We start from the raw sequence: 9,571 nt of genomic DNA, 5'->3' as shown, positions 1-9,571 counted from the left end.
GAAGCGGGTGACGTTTTTTTTTTTTTTTTTTTTTTTTTTTTTTTTTTTTCATATGAATGCTAATCTGCCTTTAGAAACTGCACTAAGATAAAAGAATGCATCAAATCCTGTTAAATCAATACACATGATCTTATATACACAGGGTTACATATGTGTATACAGTTATTTCATTCATATACAATGAGAGCTTGACTCCCCTCACAGCTACAGACAAGGCCCTAAGATATTGGACATGGCTATAAGCTAACAGAGAGCTTTCTGAGAAAGCAGGCAAATTGTCATTGCCCTTTTCTTTTCAGCAGGGTGCCAGCTCACTTACCAGTGACTGCCCAAAAGATGTAAGTTTCTACATCTGACTTAATGGTGTTTCTTTCCATTGGGTATTACCATAACTTTTGAGAGGCTTATCTGGTCATTTTACTATCTTGGGGATTATCCTGAACACGAGTACCAGACACTGAAAAACTCTAGATCACTACGTGTGTTGCTCTAGTGTTAACCTCTCAAAACAATCTGAAATCTTAGTTTTCTACTTCCAACAGTTTTCTATTCCATCATATAACGCCATCTCCTCTGATTCTTACTTAGATTTTTCTTAATCCACAAGCAAGTTTAACTGCTTATTTTCCTCTGTCAAGAAGGAGCTGTACCCAGTGAGTTCAAGGGAGGTCAAGGGTATGTCAAATAGCTGGACACAGGAATCTGAGAACAGAGACTGCTGCAAACTTGCATTTTGAACATCTGTGTAACCAGGTACGAACAACATCTTGCCTTTCTCACTCCTACGAGCAGAAATCATGACTACCACTTTCTTTTCTGCCTTGCAACTCTGCCCTTTAACTTTCAGGTTACCCAGGTAGGCAGACCATATGGGCAGCTGTCACTGTCACCAGTGTGGCCCCATGTTAGGCTTAATAATCCAAGTCTATATATTACTCCCTAAATGGGTTTCTTGATTCATGAGCCTAACAAATCGCAGCTAAGTTGTAAGTGAAGCATAAAGAAAAATCACCAACATCTGAAGGCAGACATATTCTCTGTGGACAATTCAATGATAATAAATTTCTAAAAAGTTGTTTTTGACTAAAGTGACCATGGACATGCTGCCAGCTAAAAATTGAAAGCTAATGGAAACCGGTAATGAGATTTAGGGACATAAAAGAACTCCAGTTTGTTCTATTCCCTCCTGTGGTCCTTTATAAACTGGACTTCTTGACGTCTCTCTTACTGCTCATCATGCTGTGATGAAGCATAATCTTGCTTATGGTAAAAGGAGGCAATTGCAACGAGATATTTTCCAGCCATGGTGTTGCTTGGAAGATGTAATAGAGCTGAGAAACCCAGCTTGCAGAGGGGAAACAAACAAACAAACAAACAAAACAACTCCTCTTAGTAGAGCATACAAGAAAACAAATCAAATGACATTATTTTAGTTTTCAATGCTATTATTTAAGATATGGAAAGCTTGACCTTATTTGAGAAATCAAGTTTGTCTTGCAAAAACAAACATCTTTCTAAATATTTCACTTGGACTTCAAAACAATTTTTCAGCAAAGATATGTTCACTAGAAAATTTTCATGATCCTCAGATAAAACCTCTTTTTTGACACTGAACATATATGTTTGAATTCATAGGGACTAATATCTGTTCACTAAGCAAGTAATTTTACTTTATTTCTTAAAGTTCAAAATAACTACCATGTAGTCTTGGGGACACCTCAGGAGTTGGTGTGGCCAAGAGTTATATAATTTTGTAGAACAATTTGACAGCCAAGGCACCAATTCAGCAAGTTACTTGCAGATACTGGAGCACGTTTTGAGCACATGCACAATCTCATTGTCTTTGATGGGATTTTACTGTTCATGTGTCACTTTGGAATATTACCTAGCAAACAGAAGCTTTCTTTTGTAACATTTCCCCAATTCAGGAGTACACTTATAGATTTAATCTTAGATTCATAACAAAGGTTCATAAAATAATGACGCTTACAATTTATTTTTTTTTATTAGAACAAAGTTTGTGAAAATATTAGTCCTTGACCAGTATGTACAAATCCTTCAGTCCTTATGATGCCCATAATACCATGAAAGCCAGTTGTGTATAATGGGTTACAGGACTTAAGTTTTTTGCAAAAATCAGAAAGTAGCCAGAATTTTCCCACAGCTCTAGACAGAGCCATTCTCTTGGCAGTGATGTTGGGAAAAACAGGTTATTTACAAAAGACCAAGCATTCACACCTCCAGTGTACAAGCTAGTAATATCCTGCTATTACCATTAATTAGGGTTCACAGAAACTTTTACTTCTTGAAACACTTGACAGATGATATGCCCTGTCTCAGCCCAGACCAGGACCTCAGTCCCATCCCTGTCCCCGTCCCCAGGGAGGTGCCTGCTGCCCGTGTCTGGGGCTGCCCAGGCTGCCCTGCTCCCTGGTGGGGCGATGGGATGGTCCTGGCTGCCAGGTCCTCCCCTGCCAGCCCCGTGGGAAGTATCTGACCCTCCTGGTTCCCAGGACCCCCCAGTCCCCACAGTGTCCTGGGTGCCGTTTTTTCATTTCTCTGTGAGAAATCAGAACTATGTCATGGTTTGTGATTAAATGGACCATGAGTGAAGAAAGTATTTAACTTATTACCATCTGTAGTTCAAACCTGAAACAAAGTGCTGTTGCACTTTTACATCTTTCTGTTTATGTGGTCCTTTCATGCTGGAGTCCTCTGACACAAATAAAATACAGTCAAAATGAATAATACCATCATGTATAGAATATAGTCCCTTAAATCCATGCAGGGTCTAGGTTCAAGTCCTTGAGCAATATTACACGGAGCTTGAAGTTTTACATATATATGTATAAAGACTTCTCACTGTCTAATTATAATAATATGTCTCCATTGCAAATTAGCTGAATGCTGTATGTGGCATTATCCTAAGGAGACTGCAAAGGCATCTTTAACTTGTGAATATGTTGAAGGGTAAATTCATTGGATCCAACTGTCTTAGTGAAACTTATGTCCCCCTAATCACCCAACTGTCTTCACAGGGAAATCTACTGTAAGTTTGGAGGATTCTGATAACCCTTTAAAGCCACTGATACTAATCTAATCATACAAAACAGATTATTCCAACCCTAATAGCTTTCTTTTAGACCTGCTCTTGATTCCCATTTTTTGATAACATGAAATATTATCTGTTAACTGTAACCCTTAGAGAATGTATACAAAACCCAAAGGAAGGAAAAAAAGGTGCAATATAGTACAAAAAGGCCCAGATTAACTGTGCATTAAAGCAGAAACAATAAAAGCCAAGACATTGTGCAGCATGAACAATAGTCTGATATAAATCTGAGATTTGTGCAGCCCTGAGAAGGAGATCCATCCAAAGACTTATGGCCTTGATCAGAGGCAAATCATCATGCAGCCCTCTGAATGCAGATTACTCTGTGTGGACCCTGAGTTTACTCATGCATGGTTTTATTGAGGATTGTGGGTGTGTTCACCTGAACTACTGCTTCCATGATGCTGAAGCACACCTCCAGGTTCATGTGTAATTCATACATTCAGTATTCAGTAAGTTACATACAAGCACAAAGTTGAAAACCCAAATAGTGAAATCTGAAGAAAGAACATGCCTTGAAGTGGGACAATTAATTTAAATATATATCCCTGAGTTATTGTCTGAGTATGCCTCGCTGCTGTGGTGGAAGCTGAGGATATGTAGAAGATCATGCACAAAGTGCCATCTTATGTTTGCATGTAAAGTATCTCAAAGAGGACCAAAGAAAGATGTCAGAAAGCTGTCTGTTATTTGGGTCACATCTTTCATTCCACTGTTAGACCATTCAGGGTCTGTAGACATAGCAATACCATTGTCTAGTCACCGAATAGAATCCATTTCTACTAATGTCAGCAAAAGGTAACGTTCATCTAGAAATCCCCAGAAATCCCAAGTTTCATGGTGATGCAATACTTTAGGAATCTCTAAATAAAACATGTCAATAACTTATATAAAGTCCATTTCTCCATAAGAAAGATATGCAAAAGCCAATAGAAATGAATATATACTGCTGTCTCTTCTTCAGAATTTTTCAGCAACTTTGGGGTGTTTAAACAGAATTTTATAGGTTAGCAAAAAATTAAAGAAAAACTAATTCTGTGTTAGATTATTTAGCATTCCACAGAAATTGTTTTAAAACCCCATTAAATTTCTCTACATCCTTTCTTTTTAATTTCCATTCAACTCTACAGAATCTTCCAGAAAGCAATACTGCTTTTGGCAATACAAGCAATGGAAAAGTTCCTGAGAAGGAACTCCTTTGGGGCCAGAGATAGAGAAAATATGTATTCATCTGAATACAAAGAATCAGAACAGAGTTATAAATGTTCAGGACTGCTGTTCCCCTTTCTCAACTGCTAGAATGGAAATGTGAACTATTTCCATAAACTTGCCAGCATCTTATGATCTAAAAAGTTATTTTTGAATTTATTTCTCACAGAAGAAAACCTACATCTTCCAATCTAAAATTAGACTGTGAGCCTATCTTATCCTGCAGCCAATCATGTGTAAGGTAGGTACTTAAATAAAAATGAGAAATCTGAGAACTCTAAAAGCATTAGAATTAGGTCACAGGGAGCCTTAGCTATGCTTAAGAGAAACTTTCAGTAACAAAGGTATTCTTGTTAATGAGCTGTAATGTAATCAGCTTTTTCATGAGGAAAAATCGCCTCCACATAAACTGTAAATTGCCACATACAGAGCCAATTAATGAAGCTAAAAGTTTTTTTACATGCCCTATCCAACGTACTTAGAGGAAAAGTTCTTGCATGTGGAGCCGTTCTCAGGTGCACATTAGATAGTCACTTATTGCTGGTTCTATTTAGCTGCATTAGATCTAAAGCAAGGTGTTCCACTTTCAGGAGATTAGTAAAGAAATACTGGCTCAGTGAATGACCTGCTTAAGTCATTTAGAAAAGGAAAAGAATCAGTAACTGGTGTCTTAATTGCACAAGTTTTGTTTCTACAAGCCTGAGCCTGGAGGCTGTGGCAGCCCTGTGTCTGCTCCCTTTTTTTTTATGAAGAACGAAGTGTGATATGGCGTCTATTTTAAGGTTAAAAGTGCCAGGAACTGCAGAGGTGTGGAGAACGCCCTGTTGGTTTGCAGTAACAGCACAGGATAATGTAACATGTCTTCTTATTCAGCATCTTTTCCAGGTTTGACCAAACAAAAGCTGCCTGCAGGAGCTGAAAAGCTGTTGCACACTTTTGGTCTTAGCAGCTGAACTTCTACACTCAGGGCTCACATTGGAGCTCATGTTCTAAAAATATCTGTCAAGATCTCAGGTACATGTGCAAGGACCTTGGTGCTACTTCACTTGTTGGCTGTCAATAGCAGGAGATGTTACTTCTGATTCAACTCAGAGACTAAATGTCATGAAGGAACTAAATTGTACTTTTGTACAGAAGGAAAATCTAGTCAAGACCTCGAGCAATGGGTGAGCTACAGACTCATCCTTTCTAAGACATGCACAACTAGAAAAAGAAAATGCTCATGTTTAAAAAAATTACACTTCCTAAAATTTTATAGACTCAAGTGAGGCATTCATCTTCTTCAGTAATTTTAAGCCACTTAGATAATCTCTTCCATTAATTTTCTGAGTTCTTGGCAGTGTTTAGTAAAAGTTTTTTTCAGCCTGACTAATTCCTGATTAGATTTTTTTCAGCCTAAACTAATTCCTGATCTAGATATTTAGTGTACCTCTGTCTAATTTGCTGTTTATTTTGTCATATTATTTGAAGAACAACATGCATATCACCTATAAAAAGCTTATTATACAATTATTTTTTTTATCTAATTACCACATATTTTTAAAAGCTCTAATTTGTTTGGTAGTTCTTATTTTGCAATATGATATATAGGCTAGATAAACCAAGAACTTACTGCAACTCTATACATCTCAAAGACCAAAAAATTTACCTAGCATTCAATTGTACTTGCACACAATTTAAAAATTTTGGTGGGATACACATACAGGTAAAGGAGCTACTGCATGATTAAACGGAAGTGTTGATATTTCTTCTAATATACTATGCGGCGGCAATTCTTGCTATTTTTAAAGACTAATGTCATAATTTCATTTTCAATTTCACAAACCACTAAGTAAATTTCCTATTTCCAACTGCCTTAGTCTCTTACTTTGTCCTTATAAAAATATTTCTTTATTCCTCTTCCAATTCTTTTTATTTCTACACAGTAAAAGCATTGTGCTGCATATTTCATACAGGTGTGTTTACTGGACCGTCACACATTATATTAAGTCAGCTCAGAATTAGTAACTCCATTCTCTCTTTACTCTCACCCCTAACACTGGGTAGCGCAATTGTGCTTATGAAATCCCAACACACCCACTCTTTGGTCACTTCAGGATATTTTTAGTGGTCATTTTCTACCAAAAATATACAAGAAATACAATATGACTATTTCTTGAGAGTCTTTAGGCACTAAATTTCTGAAGTAAATTTCAAAAACACATTCCCTGTAGCTGACCTCTAGAATACTTCTCATGAGAATGAATATAATGAACATACCACTGTAACCATCATATGAATATGATAGTTATACCATTGTAGCATTTTCAGATATTAATGAGGTCAATAGCTTAGCCATTTTCTTTTAAGAAATATTGAAATTATATATTTGTATAACTAAGATAGTTCAGTATTAACAGTGATACTCCTCAAGTAGGATCTATCAAAGGTCATAAAAGCCACACCTTTCAACACCTGATAATTTAGATTTTCCATTGCATAACTGGTAAGAAGCATTAGGAGAACATTTATCATCTTCACAGGTATCTAGAAAAAATAGCCAATAGAAATACAAAAGGACACAGGATAATGTGTCCATCTCAGGCTAGGAATTCTTAAGTTCCTACACAACTTACTGCAACTCTATACATCTAGCAAAGACCAAAATTTATCTAGCATTCAATTGTACTTGCACACAATTTAAAAATTTTGGTGGGATACACATACAGGTAAAGGAGCTACTGCATGATTAAACGGAAGTGTTGATATTTCTTCTAATATACTATGCGGCGGCAATTCTTGCTATTTTTAAAGACTAATGTCATAATTTCATTTTCAATTTCACAAACCACTAAGTAAATTTCCTATTTCCAACTGCCTTAGTCTCTTACTTTGTCCTTATAAAAATATTTCTTTATTCCTCTTCCAATTCTTTTTATTTCTACACAGTAAAAGCATTGTGCTGCATATTTCATACAGGTGTGTTTACTGGACCGTCACACATTATATTAAGTCAGCTCAGAATTAGTAACTCCATTCTCTCTTTACTCTCACCCCTAACACTGGGTAGCGCAATTGTGCTTATGAAATCCCAACACACCCACTCTTTGGTCACTTCAGGATATTTTTAGTGGTCATTTTCTACCAAAAATATACAAGAAATACAATATGACTATTTCTTGAGAGTCTTTAGGCACTAAATTTCTGAAGTAAATTTCAAAAACACATTCCCTGTAGCTGACCTCTAGAATACTTCTCATGAGAATGAATATAATGAACATACCACTGTAACCATCATATGAATATGATAGTTATACCATTGTAGCATTTTCAGATATTAATGAGGTCAATAGCTTAGCCATTTTCTTTTAAGAAATATTGAAATTATATATTTGTATAACTAAGATAGTTCAGTATTAACAGTGATACTCCTCAAGTAGGATCTATCAAAGGTCATAAAAGCCACACCTTTCAACACCTGATAATTTAGATTTTCCATTGCATAACTGGTAAGAAGCATTAGGAGAACATTTATCATCTTCACAGGTATCTAGAAAAAATAGCCAATAGAAATACAAAAGGACACAGGATAATGTGTCCATCTCAGGCTAGGAATTCTTAAGTTCCTACACAACCCTGTCTGCTTGAGATCATAACTTATTACCCCATTTCAGTTCCAAGAATATTACAACATTTATTCTTGATTCCCAGTCATTTCTATTTAATTTAATATATCTTTGAAAGAGGTTTTTTCCCCATCAGTTTCCTTTACCATTTCAAATACTGCTTCATCACAGGCAATTAGTTGATGAAACCATAGTATATAGACTCATTCATAGACAGTGTTTGGTTTGTTCGCTTTTTATGTAACTGAGTTTCTCCTCTTTCTATCAACTAGAACAATGGAAAAATTGCTTACAAAGAAACATACCTCATGCCTCGTACTTTGCATTAACCTTTGCATGATCGGTTTATGGAAGAAATGGTGAAATACATTTCTGTGCAGAACATTTTAGTTTCTGCTTTTTTGCAGCATTTATAGACCTGTCAGATTTAGTTTCATGTCTCTATTTGTATTTTGTGGCTTCCTCTTCAAAAAGATAAAGCACTGATCTTCAGAGAAAGAACTTAACTATTGGAACTGTCAAACAACTATTCTGTGAATAGTTAATTTTTCAAATGTGAGCATACATACCAGATGGTACAAGGAAAAAAAATATCAACTTGTTTCATTGTTCAGTGATAAGGATTTTTCCATCTGTTGGTTCAATACTAACTTAGCTTACATTCACTTACAGCCGACACAATTAAAACTCTACTTTGAAGTGAAATCTTCCAGAAACAGAAAACATCTGAGTGGATATACAATGAAGAATTTCCCCTTATGCAGACAGACAATTCCCACTGCCTTTTACATACAAACACTTACAGCTCTTTTGTAGGGGTGAGAGCCATGTGATAAATTGCACAGTCAGGTGATATATTACAGAGCCATGTGATAAATGAATTTGTCATGTACCTTTGACTGCCTTACCTGCCCTCTACCCACTAATCTATCTCCTGGGACTTTCTTTAACATCCAAAGCCCTGAACAGCTTCAGGTATACGCCATCTTAATTTTAAATCAGCTAGACAGTGAAAAAAGTCCTCTTACTTCTTATATCCAGAAAAATGAAACAAGTCAACCAAGATTCGCTGAGGATGATGTTAACTTCTGTAGCTGTGACAAATTTTCTTAGACAAAAAAGTCCTCATTTTACAGTCAAATGTCATTTACAGAGATAAAAACGTGTGCTCTTTTCACTGGAAAAGGGGCACATCTTCAGCTTTTTAATAGCAACCACACAGTAGCTTTTAACCCTGGAAAATTCTGATATACTCTCTAATTGCTCCTTTTTATGTAAAGAAAAGCTATTATAGACCACATTCAGAAGCTTTTAAGTTTCACTATTCTTGTCCTGTATTTGATAACTAAGGCATCTAATTCTACAGTTGGAAAGAAAATCATAGAATCATAGAATCATTAAGGTTGGAAAAGATCTCTAAGATCATCGAGTCCAACTGTCAACCCAACACCACCATGCCCACTAAACCATGTCCCTAAGCGCCTCATCTACACATCTTTTAAATACCTCCAGGGATGGGGACTCCACCACTTCCCTGGGCAGCCTGTTCCAATGTTTCACCACTCTTTCAGTAAAGACATTTTTCCTCACGTCCAATCTAAACCTCCCCTGGCGCAACTTGAGGCCATTTCCTCTCGTCCTATCG

This window comes from Aptenodytes forsteri, unplaced genomic scaffold (genome assembly GCF_000699145.1).
Source record: "Aptenodytes forsteri isolate BGI_AS27 unplaced genomic scaffold, ASM69914v1 Scaffold103, whole genome shotgun sequence".
NCBI classification, from domain to species: Eukaryota; Metazoa; Chordata; class Aves; order Sphenisciformes; family Spheniscidae; genus Aptenodytes; species Aptenodytes forsteri.
Note: the sequence above shows the minus strand (reverse complement) of the source record.